This window comes from Zeus faber (genome assembly GCF_960531495.2).
Source record: "Zeus faber genome assembly, chromosome: 1".
Classification (NCBI taxonomy): domain Eukaryota; kingdom Metazoa; phylum Chordata; class Actinopteri; order Zeiformes; family Zeidae; genus Zeus; species Zeus faber.
In genome coordinates, this window is record NC_137193.1 from 15,120,547 (window position 1) to 15,133,270 (window position 12,724).

The following is a 12,724-nucleotide window of genomic DNA, read 5'->3' on the forward strand; positions in this document are numbered from 1 at the left end:
CTGGTTAGTGCCACCGCTGGATGAAATGAATGTAGATAACTGAAAAATCTATATTTAAAAGTTCCAGATAGGTGCACACGTTTCAATCCGGGGGTTTTACGGACCATAATGTAATGCAACTTGCATTGATCAACTACGGTGTATGGGCCGACTATGTAGAGGAGAAAAAACAGAAATCAGTTGATTCAAAGGAATAATTGGAAAATGTTGAGGATTTGTTTAGTTAATACTTTTTTCTCAGGGTAATATCATGTAATACTGACTCAATATGTACGTTTAATTTCATTGAAATGATCAGTGTCGCCACATTGACAAGACAAAAGGCACCAAATCAGCGACTCCTTCTCAACCTGAAGACGTTTCAAGTGAAGGATTAACAACCTCCTTTTCGCCGCGATCCCTGTTGGATTAAGAAAATAATTAGTGAGCTATAATGTCGTGTGCCACTGCTGCTCCACCCGCTCCGCCCACTGCCAGTGCATCAGGATTATTGATTCATTTGAACACATTTAATATAGTGTATAGTATCTGGTAAGGAAGTTCTCATGGAGGTGGAGAAGGCGGAGACGGTAGAGATGAGGTGAAGGTGGAGAAGGGGTGAAGGTAGAGATGGGGTCATAGAAGAGATGAAGGTGGAGACGGTAGAGAAGGGGTGAAAATGGAAAAGGTAGAGTAGGGGTGAAGGTGGAGAAGGTAGAGAAGTGCTGAATGTAGAGATGAGGTGAAGGTGAAGATGGGGTGACTAGAGATGGAATAGAGAATAGAGAAGGTATAGAATGGGTGAAGGTAGAGATCGTGTGACGGTGGTGGAGGTGGAGAAGGTAGAGAAGGGCTGAAGGTAGAGATGGGGTGAAGGTAGAAAAGGTGGAGAGGTAGTAAATTAGTATAATGAAAATAATCAAAATAATAATCATAACAAACCAAACATAATGAGGGACTAGTGAAAATGATTGATTTATTGTATAATTCCTTGGGATTATGAACAAAAACTCTAGCTGCTCGCTGTGAGTTGGGAGCCTCCGGTACAGGGGGTTGCCCAGGAACGGTCGGGTCCCGGGTGGGGTCCGCGTGGCCGCTGGCCGGCCTGCTGCACCCCTTGTCCTTCGCCTATCCCTCCCAGCGCCAGAACTCAAACTCAGTACATACGCCACACAATAGGCCTTCAGTTCAGACAGACATCAGACGGGTGGGGTGCGAGCTATGTGCGTAGGGATGCGGCGGGCGGCTGGGATCTTGTCCGTCGCGCTCCTGCCCCAACGTGCTTCTCGGCCGCCCTGCAATTTTAATCCCACTCATACTAGTTTAGAACACATACACTCGCACACCAGTCCTACTCCCAACAACACTCCACCAGACAGGGTCTGCGGGGCAGGAGGGCTGTGAGTGATTCAGGTTCCACTTGCTCGGAGGACTCGCACCCCCACACCCTGCAATTTTAACTGCAATTACCAACAGCAGACATTGAGCTCTGGGGTTTCTGGGGTTTCTGGGGTGGCGGGCACTAGTGGGTTGGTGTCGGGGTGTGGTTGGCCGGGGGGGCGACCGGGTGGGCCCCCCTGTCGGCTGGATTCGGGTCCTGATGGCTTCTGGTGGGTGGGGTGGGTGTGGGTTGGGGTGCAGGTGGCAGCTGTTGGCCTTGCTCCCGCTGTGTGGCTTCACTGCGGCGGGTGAAGGAGGGCCCACATATCTGAGTGTCTGTGGGTGTCGGTGGGTGGGTCACCCGGTTGTCCTGCACCAAGTCAGCTCTGCTCCGTGGATGGGCGCGTGGGGCATCTGGCCCGTTTCAGTATGGCGGGCCCTGGGGTTAGTGGGCATAGGGCCCTGCCGGCTCACCTGTGGGGTGGGCGGTTCTGCCGGGGTGTTGGTCTGTCACGCTGGACCTGGCTCCGGGCCTGTTGTCCATGCCATGTGGGGGTGGGATGTATGTGTGAGCCACAGGGGTGCAGGATCTCCTCGCGCTCTCTGGGACTGCTTTATGCTGGACGTGGCCGGACGTGGGTATTGCTCCGGGGGGTCCCAGCACCTTTAGGGGCTGGGGGGGTCTTCTGTGGCTGTGGGGTGGGGTGCTCGCAGGGGGTGGCTTCGGGGCCTTCCGCTGCTTGGAGGCGCCACGAAATAATACCGACCTCATACACCAAAACTAATTGGGACAAGTCCTGTGCACTCACCGGTAGAAACTTGCATGCACAGCACCTGCATCTTTTAATGTATCTGCATGGGGCTGACACACACACACACATACATACAGGAGTGCTCACCACAGGCACGCACACATCACCAACACCTGCTTTGAACACACCGCTGACACCTGGTTACATCCCTCTCCTTTCCTCCCTCATTTACTGCCTTAACTATGACAGGAAGAGGCCACGTGCCCAATCGCTGTTCCAGTTTTCCTGAACCTAAGTAACTCTGTTTTTTCGATCGTTGTCGTTGTCGCCTGATGTTTATGTTTTTCCGTGTACATTTTGTTGTTTGTTTCTGCGTTGATGTTTTTCCATGTACATGCTGTTGTTTGGTTGTTTACTTGTCTCAACCGTGGTGATTCTCCTCCTACTGGAGTAGTGATACATTTTTTAAAGACCAAAACATGGTAAGACCATTCTCCAAAGAGGGGGATTGGTGGCGGCTCTGTATAACAAAAAGCTTGACATCCTACAGGTCGCCCACAGGACCGAGTTACTGCAGCAGTCCTTGATGAATAAAGAATGAATAAAGCGTGGCATTGCAGGTTGAGAACCTGAACAACACTTGCAGACTAACTCTGTCCTAGATGGGATGGCACAAATACTCTGTGTTGTATACCCAGCATGTTGACGGCACGGGTTTAAAAATTCAAAAAAATAAAAAAATAGAACTAACAAAAACTCTCCTGAAATATAGTGCATAGTTAAATGGGAATTCAACGGCCTTCAAATAAAAAGATTGTTAAAAGCAAACTGTGTCCTGAAAGTACTTTCCTTTCCGCCCCCCTCCTCCTCCTCAGAGGACTTAACTGTACTTCTGCTGTTTCCAGATTACGCCGCCAATTAGGGCGAAGGCAAAGCTCCTTCTGTCCTTCCTTCCTGAGTGTGTGTGTGTGTGTGTGTGTGTGTGTGTGTGTGTGTGTGTGTGTGTGTGTGTGTGTGTGTGTGTGTGTGTGTGTGTGTGTGTGTGTGTTGCATATACGTGTGAGTTGTGTGAATGTCCATCTGTGTGTTCCTGCACGCGTGACCTGTGCATGAGACAAAAAACTGAGTCCGCCTCTGATCCCTAATTTCCAGACTAATTATTTCCCCCAGAGGCGCATTTTTCACATTATGGTTTGATCCATAAGACCATCTTCCCCTCCCTCCCTTTAATTCATCAAACCCAAAGGATTCAAAGTCCAAATGATTATCGTGTTGGTGAAAATAGCTTAAAAAAAGGACTTGAAATTGAGCCGGTGGTTCCCAACGTGTGGTCCGGGGGTGAGTGACCCCGCAGGGGTCCTTTGAGAGCTTCCAGGGGGTCCCCAGCTAAAATGATGAACTTCAACATGAGTGAAAGTACAATAATGATGCTGATCCTAGTTTCACTGGTATCTCTCTCACCAGAGTGTAGACACCACAACTATGACCAAAAACATGTATTTCTGCTTTGATCCCAGGGACGAGCATTAAAAATACTTTCACAATTGTACGACCGTGTGAATGCAAAAAAGTCAAAAATCAAACTCATGCAATTGAAACATCCCCATGTGCACAGAGGCAGTGGAGGCCGTGTCCCCTGAGGTAAAAAAAAAACAACTATTGATAAAGAAAAGTAACAGGTGGAACAGAAAATATTAAAATTTTATTATTATATAATATTGTGTAATATTGCGTATTTACTCATTTTTACTAATTGTGGTTCTGATATTCAAATGACATTTAATGTCCGGCTATGTCATTTTCCAGGGTCTCCACGGTTTCCACATCATTTCTGTTCCTAATTTTGTTCCTAAAGTACAAAAACAAATTCCAGTAAGAACATATTGATGGATCCCAAATGGAGTTAAATTGGCTAAAATGTGCATATGCGTGATTTGAGCACAGATCTGTGCGACACGGGTGTTTGTGCATGAGGCCCAACGACACATGACACACCCTTGGAACAGCATTTCAAGTCGAAACAAGAAACCACCCCCTGCCGAAAAAGTGCACCCGTCAGTTTGGCGACTGGCTTGAGGTGGACGTGGTCTCGGCAGAGTCGCTGAAGATCCTGGAGCTGCTTTGGCTGACGGCCGCAATGCTGTCGTCACTGTCCTCCTCCCGCCCCTCTTCCTCCTCCTCGTCCGAACTGCAGGGAATCAGTGTGTCCCTGTTGAAGTCCCGCAGGGGCCTCCCCAGGATCCCGAAACTGAGGGAAGAAGAAGAGAGGAAATAAGATGATGTCAATGAAAATCTATCGGTCTGTCTGTCTGTCTGTCTGTCTGTCTGTCTATCAATCTGTCTATCTGTCTATCCATCCATCCATCCATCCACCATTATTTTAGAAACAGCCTGTAAAGAGTACGCAGTAACCCAGTGATTATAATCGGGTAAAAATCTGTGATTAACCTGATTTTATCGTGGGCGCACACATGCGCAAGGTGCATAGAACATAATGTAATGTGGTAAATGCGGTCTCCCCGTTCCAGAAGTGCTGGATTATTTATTCACAAGTAAAGTATTTACACAAAAACATCCAGTATTTACTGAATTTAGTCCCAAAGCAACTGAAAGCAACGGAAACAGAAACAAATGAAAATGAATAGATCCAAAATAAAAACACAGGGACAGGAGCCGGCGCCCGCCGTTGTCTGGAGGAGAAACAAAAAAACCTCTGCACTAATTCTCTGAGTTAGGTTTACATTTTTTATTTTTCATACAAGTAGGAAACTAATTAAATAAAGTCAATCTAAATCTTTCTCTATGAGATAATATTATATATTGCTTTATTATAATCACAAGATTTGCACAAGATTTGATTCCTGCCCCATGGACCCCACGGTGCTCTTTTTATCAGGTGCGCTTTTTTTTTATGTTAATGGGTATCGAGGTAGCGGGTTGTCTAGGCAAGCTGTATTCATGAGGAACTCCTCATGAACCTCGCACCTCTGCGCACCTGCGATGAGCGCACAGCGGCTCCACCGTGCTGCTCCGTTTGCCGAGAACCGGAGCTGGGGGTCCATGTGCCTTCTTTTTTTTTTGAGCACCTGCCCCTCAAAGTCTCTACGGGACTGTAGAGCGGGGAAATGTGACCCGCGGTTACTCGACAGCTCCGAGCGGAGAGGGCGAGAGCGTCCGCTCCCCCTCTCTTCCCCTCTCTCCCCCTCTCCGCTCCAGTTTAAGAACACGGTACAATGCAGTTAAACCATTTTAATGCTCTGATTTTTCCTGTAGGATAAAAAAAAATGAAAACCGTCTTATCAATGTTAATCGCGATCGATGGAGTCGATCGCCGATAGATGAAGTCGATCGCTGATATAGGATTTAATCGTGAATCTGCCCAAGCCTAATACCCGCAACTATTGGCCATCTGCTTCTGTTCTCGGGCTCACGTACCTGAGATTGTCCAGCTGCTGGTTGAGCTCCTCAATCAGGGCCTGGGTGTCGCAGGGCTTGGTCCGCGGCCGAGCCTCCTTCCTCAGGCAGCTCCTGGTGAACAGGTGGGGGCACTTGTCCATTGGTGAGGGTAGCAGGTTGACCATCAGAGGGGTGCACTGGGTGGACACACCCTTCAGACCAGAGCGTCTCTGAGCCCGGCTACCGGGGGTGGACATTTGGGAAGTTAAATAGGAAATGTCCTTTTGAATACTAGTGTAAGTCCTATTTAAGCGACATAATAATCGGCTTAATGTGAAACGGCTAAATGAGGTGAAAACAAATTCTCAGTTGATTTAAAAAAATAAAATAAAAAATAAAAATAAATCAGATATGAGCCCATGTGGCCAGACATCGGTGGTCATGAGATGTCATTATGGGCCCCCCATAAATGTAGTAAAATGTAAGTTAATGTGGCTTAATTTATATATCAATAAAACAAAAATATTTTCCAATCTCTTTCATATCAAATTCAAATGCCCGCCAGTTTCTGGAGCTCTCCAAATGTCTTAATGTGTCTCATCAAGCAACATTAAGCTCCCTTAATGTGCATTTCTGACATTGAAATGTGTTTTTACCTCATTAAGATACAGTAAGCCTTTTTAGAATGTCCCTATAATATTCACAACTTTTCAAAAATGAAGAAACAAACACACAATTGCCAATGTCTCATAATTAAATTATCACAACTATTACAAGATTAGCATTACCTTGTAGCAGTACTGTAAGCCGAACATACAACAATGCACTTAAAATGTAAACTAATTAAGACATTCAATGAAGATATCTTCATTCAGTCATACTTCAGCTTGAGTCAGATAAATGACCTCCAGGACTTCCAGTACGACAAAAAACAGAGTAATTACGAGGTTTTTATTTTTTCATCACATTCCCTCAATGTGAATGCGTTCCAGGTGTGACTGTGGGCAAGTCAACATCATAAGCGGAGTGGAGTCTTTGGGTTGTGTTTCTTTGGTGACGGCACCTCTGACAGCCCCCTCGACGTTCAGTTCTATTTCACATAAGCTTTGTCTCTATTGGCTCTGCGCTTCGCGTCCCTATTGACTTCACGCATGAGCGTCTTAATGACATTTTGAATGTACCCATCAGCCTATCAGCTATGGCCTGCCCCTAAAAAAGGGCCCTGTGCCCGCTGTTCCACTCCCCTTTTTCTTTACCAATGTTTCACTGAAATGTGAAGTGCCTTTAAAGATGAGGATGACCGACACTAGCGTCCCACCAGGTTCCCTTGGGTGGCGGTGCGAGGGATGCTCGGCGTATTGGTTGCCGGCGGACCAGCACGTCCGCTCCTTCCAGTGCCTGGGCTCATTCCACTCCAAACAGGGAGCTGAAGACTCTACTACCCGTGCGGCATGCGCAGCCCTGCCGAAGTGAGCAAGACCACCATCGCGTTCACTTCTTCAACGATGGCGTCCCTCTGGAGGTCGCTACTGTTCTGTTTGGAGCTGGGAACAAGGAACTGGAGCAGGATCTGCCCCGTTTCTCTGTCTCCCCTGCACCAGGCGGATCCCCCACCAGCTCATCCGACGCAACCCGAGCAGGTTGCCCTTTGGATGAGTACGGGGAGGCGGGTTCACCCAGAGCGTCTATCATCTCCCTGGCGCCAGAGGTTAGAACGCCCATGGTCCGTCTGCTCCGCGACGATTTCCCGCGGCTCATTCGCTCAGCGACGGTGAGGCGGGGCATGCCCCTGCCCCCCTCCAGCACAACAAGGTGCCTGATGAAATGGTATCTGACGGCGATGGACACCCGTCCCCAGGCGCGTTGATGAAAGCCAGGATGGGTTAAATGCAGAGGCCTCATTTCACCGGCCACCATCCAAAGCATGTGATAATTAAAGATTCTTCTTATCTTGTTTTATTCACTAAACACAAACAAAAATAATTCTATAGTTTGACCAACACAGCATTGGATACAGTCAATATATAAACTGCTCTTTCCTGTAGGCCAGGCCTACGTGTTATGATGAAATTAGATTAATTGATGTAAAAATTGATATGAATAACATATTTTTTAACTATTGAATTGTAAAAAGGTAAACCTCCAAAACACAGTAAAATATTGACTGGAGCCGGACTGGCAGCTCTGACCGGCCGCCGGAATGACCTGAGCGCTCTCCCGGAGCCCGAGAAAATGAGGCTTATTTACGGGCAGCTGTGGCAGCTCAGGTGACTGTCTTTTCGGACCCTCATTCACTGAGCTGACCGAGCAGCTCCGCCGCTCAGAGGAAGAGAGGGTCCACCTGGGCCACCATGTCCCCTTGGTGGACCGGCACCGTTGCCCTCCACGTGCCCATCAGACCAACTGGCGTACAGGGCCCCCCTTGCGCAAGATACGCGCATTGTCTGTCTGCGGCTGTGAGGGCCAAGGAAAGTTACGAGGAGTTAATGGTTTTAACTTCTTGGCCATTGCTTGGAGGCGTCCTCCCTCTCCCTATACTACCCCGAATGGCGTCTCAGGTGCTCGCTACTGTTATGACTAGACGGACGTTGAGACAAAACAGAACATTGAGGTGGTAAACACTTCCCCCCTCCCACCTTCAAAGGGATCAGAGAGACGGTGATGTCAAAACCGGCCGCAGCGGCTGCCTTATCAAAGGAGATAGCGGCACTTCTAAGGAAGGGGACCATATCGGTCATTCTGCCAGGGAACAGCCAGACCAGTATTCATTCCCACTACTTCCTGGTTCCAAACAAGACAGGGTAGTGAGACTTATTGTGAAGAGACTGTTCCGCATGCTGACTACACGGTGCCGGCTGTGTTACATCAAGGATGTATATTTACAAATACACATCCTACCGGCACACAGACAGTTCCTCTGCTTTGGCTTTATGGGAATAACCTACAAGTACCAGTGGATGCCGTTCGGTTGTGTCCCTAGAACACAAGCTATTACATAATGGGGCTGTTACCGGGAGTTCCTCCTGTAGGACAAAGCTGGTCATATGACTATTACTAATTATTAACAGATAGGCAATAATGCCAAGATCTGAGATATTGTGTTTTAACTTCTTGACCCTAAAATGGCCCTGAAATTCTCAAAGAGCGCCGCGACTCGACTATATCATCGCAAAATTTCTCAGGCCATTGTTTTATTTTGGACAGCTACAACACAGTTGACATTGGCCATATTGGACACAATAATCCCTTTATAATAATCTCTTTCAGCAAAGTATTTTTTTTAAGCATTCACTTTTTTTTCTGAAAATCGACTGGCAGGCGTTGCCAGTCGGTGGGAAGGTAAGATTTTATCCCTCTCAGGTCAACACACCGTGTGGGTCGTCCCTCGTTGGGATGAGGCGTCCCCTGCCACGTCAAGTCCCTAAAGTTATCCATCCGGTTCCTGAGGTCGGTGCTGAAGCCCCTGGAACGCAGGAGACACCACAGCTCCTCCAGGATCTCCCTCAGGTTCCTCCTGCTGAAAGTCACCCAGGCCACATAGCAGAAGAAGTCGTACAAACTCTGAAAATAGAGAATTGACCAGGGTGGAGATAGGATAAGACTTTTGTAATTGTGTAATAACACTTTCATTAATTCATTTTGAGACATGGTTTAGTTTTAGGAGGCACGTAGTGTTTGCTTAGTTGCGGACTGCCTTAGAAAGTGAGAAAGCAAAGTAAGGTAGTGCTGAGGGTGCTGGGTGTTGGTGTGTGTACTTAAACACCTGACATTAAAGTTTAAAGGTAAAGAGTAAAAGGGAAAAGGAAAAAATCTAATGTCCAGTGAGAACAAAGGGTGAGAAGGCTTATGATTCAGAAGCCTATTGAATGGGAGGAGAAATAGTGCCATGCATTGCACATTAGTCAAGATGGGCTGAATACAGTGGACAAATTCCCGGAATGTACAAATCAAACTTGACAAAAAAAGCCAATATTATTTACTATGATGATTGAATCATCTTTAATTGTAACCTGTTATGCCATTTGTCACATACATTTTTAAGTTTGTTTCAGTGAAACATTCCCAGTCGCCAACCAAACATCCAGCATCCATTTCTTTTTTTTTTTCCTTCTGCATTTCTCAAAGGTCATGGCAGCAACTTAAGCTTGAAAAAGGTCACACAAAGTGCTGGCATTAAGCTGCTAGCGTGTTAGTGGGTGGTAGCGCTCCCTGTGCGCCCACCTGGCTAAACACAGGAGAGTGCGTGTCAAAGCAAAGCACCTGCGTTGGGTCAACACGTCTCAACGCTAACACATTCAATAAGGCCGCCGGGCGCACAGCCGAGCCTCAGTGCTGCTCCCTACCTTCTGGGTGTAACAGATGGCGACCTGGCCTTAACCACAGATGAGGCAATAGTTTGAAATGTTTCGACATACTAAACTTTTCTGTCAACTGTGTCCGGTCACTGAACGGCCATATCTGAAATGTTTTTGGGACAAGAGAGCGCAGATTTCCCCTCAGTCGCCTGTGTCCAATATTTGTTGAGCTGTTTAGAGGAGCATTACACAACTCCACGGTCAACAACAAACACATTTTGCTCATGGAAATGACCCCAAAGCTAGTTATCCCGTGAAATGACCAAAAACAACAATGCAATTCTCCTTGTGACGACATGGTTCATCCTGCCATCATAAACAGTAAAGGTCCATTGTTGGACCCTTCCTTCGAAGTCCATTGTTGTCCAAAGAAAAATTTCCAACAAATCACAATGTTTCTGCTTTGGTCAGGATTGTTAACACAGGAATTCTACTTTTTCCTGAATAAACACACAGGAAGTGACAATTGCTTTAACCACATCATGTATACAAGTAGGCTGTGCCAAAATATTGAAAATAGCCCCTTCTTGCTGCTGTTCAAAGTACACTATAAAAAAAAAACTACAGTGCCCAACGGGGCACTGTAGTTTTCACTGTAATCCTTTTCACTGTAATCCTTTACCATGGTTTTTCATGATAAAGGATTACATTAGTAATAGGAAAATAAGTCATTGTGTTGAGCTGTGTGTGTGTGTATATATATATATATATATATATATATATATATATCACATATATATCATTCAAACAATGAGAAGCCAAATTGTTTTGAATGTATGTTAAAAATCATGATATACTGTATGTATATATATATATATATATATATATACATATATCTTGATTTTTAACATACATTCATAGTATATCATGATTTTTAACATACATTCAAAACAATTTGGCTTCTCGGTTGAGTGCTACATAGGGTAGGGGAGTTCTATCTGCGTCAGATACTCAAGTGCTTGAATAATAAGGACATGTCCTCAAACATCACTTTCTCAGGTTATCTGGAAACAGCAAGCTCCTATTCTGAGAAGGCTTCACGGATAGAGGCCCTGGCCGAATGCATCCAACTATAAAGGCAGGAATCTCTCTCTGTCTGTCTGTATGTCTTTTGATCTCAACAACCGTTCGTCCGATCTACTTCACACGTGGTTGGTGTATTGCTGGGGACCCGAGGACTTGCAGTGTGGAATTTGGTGCAATTTGGACACGTGACGTGTTATATTAAAACAATTTCAGTAAACACTGAACAGCGAGCCAGCGGGGGGCACGGCTTCGGGGCTCTGAAACTGAGTCACAAAGAGTGTCTCGAACGGCCACGCTAAGGGCTGAATCATTATACATTTTTTAAACTGCGACATTCAAATGTTTTAGAAAGTCTTACATTTTGAATAGGAATGCATTAGGGGTGTGCATCTCTCCCTTATAACACAATCTGATGTGTATCTTGCTACATCGGCTACGACACAATTCAGGGACAATACATTTTAATGCAGAACGATACGGTGCGATACGACGCAATCTGATGCAGTTCATAACAATTGTTTAATGTAGACATTAATTTTCCATTATAAATTAAAATAAGCCAATTCTATAAAAGTATATCCTAAATACCTGACGATTCCTTTTTTGTATTTCTAGCAATTTGTTTGCTTTACACGGAAATTAATAGATCAGATATATTTTATCTAAATGATTTAGTCTATTTGATTTAGACAGAGTGAGCGTTATCGTTATTGTTTTATCGGCCAGCACTAATTTAAATTATGATGAGAGGGAATTGAGATTTAAATATGTCTGACTTCAACAGAATTTCCCGGCAATTCAAAGACTGGCAATTGCCGGAAAATGGAAACTCTGGAGCATTATCTGGTGCAGGGGTATGTGTGTGTGGTGAGACAGCTCGTTACACCCCTAGCATGCATTACAAAGTCTTACATTTTGAATGGCCATGCTAAGAATTGAATCATTGCCATTTTGTTAAACTATGCCATTCAAATGTCTTAGAAAGTCTTACATTTTGAACAGGTATGCACTAGTGTATAATTCGAGAAATCTTTGTCTGAAAACACACAACACCAACACCTGCTTTGAACGCAATCCCAGCACCTTCCTGATTGCAACCCTCTCCTTTCCTCCCTCATTTACAGCCATAACTATTACAGGAAAAGGCCACATGCCCAGTTGTAGTTCCACTTTTCCTGGACCCAATTAACTGAAAAACTCTTATGTTTGTTTTCTGTGTAAATGTTGTTTGGTTCTATGTTTAATTGAGACGCCAAACACCCCCTCCCTCAGGACATTTACCAAGTTTTGATATCTTGTGCTGGAGGCAAGTTAAAGTAAGTTTCATTTAGGGGGATTAAAATGTATAACAAAAAGCTCTATAAGCTCTATGTTCGTAAATGTTCGTAATCAACACAAGGTGCCTGCATATATGTTGTATTGTCCTAAAATAAAAGTCAATGCTGCTTTACAGCGTACAGTAACCATAAGCTACATCTCCCACAATACATGTCGATTTTGTGACCCACGAAATGATGGCATCCAGCCGCTAGATTGCAGTGTTTCCATGTTTCCATCCGTTTTTGAACAATTGATAGTGTTGGACTTGAAAAAGATCTACAAATAATCCCAAAATGTCCAACAAGGGAAAAAATGATGTAGAGGAAGGCAATTTAATAAAAGATGGGAGAGCAAATACATGTTTGTGCTTCAAAGAGAAAAAAAGTATGTCTTCTGTGTTACGAGGCATTTACATTGGCATTTTGACACCAAACACGGAGCCAAGTATGCAAAATTTAGCCTCCAAGAAAAACATCAAATTGTCCAAGATTCAAAAGGCAGACTGCAATCGCAGCA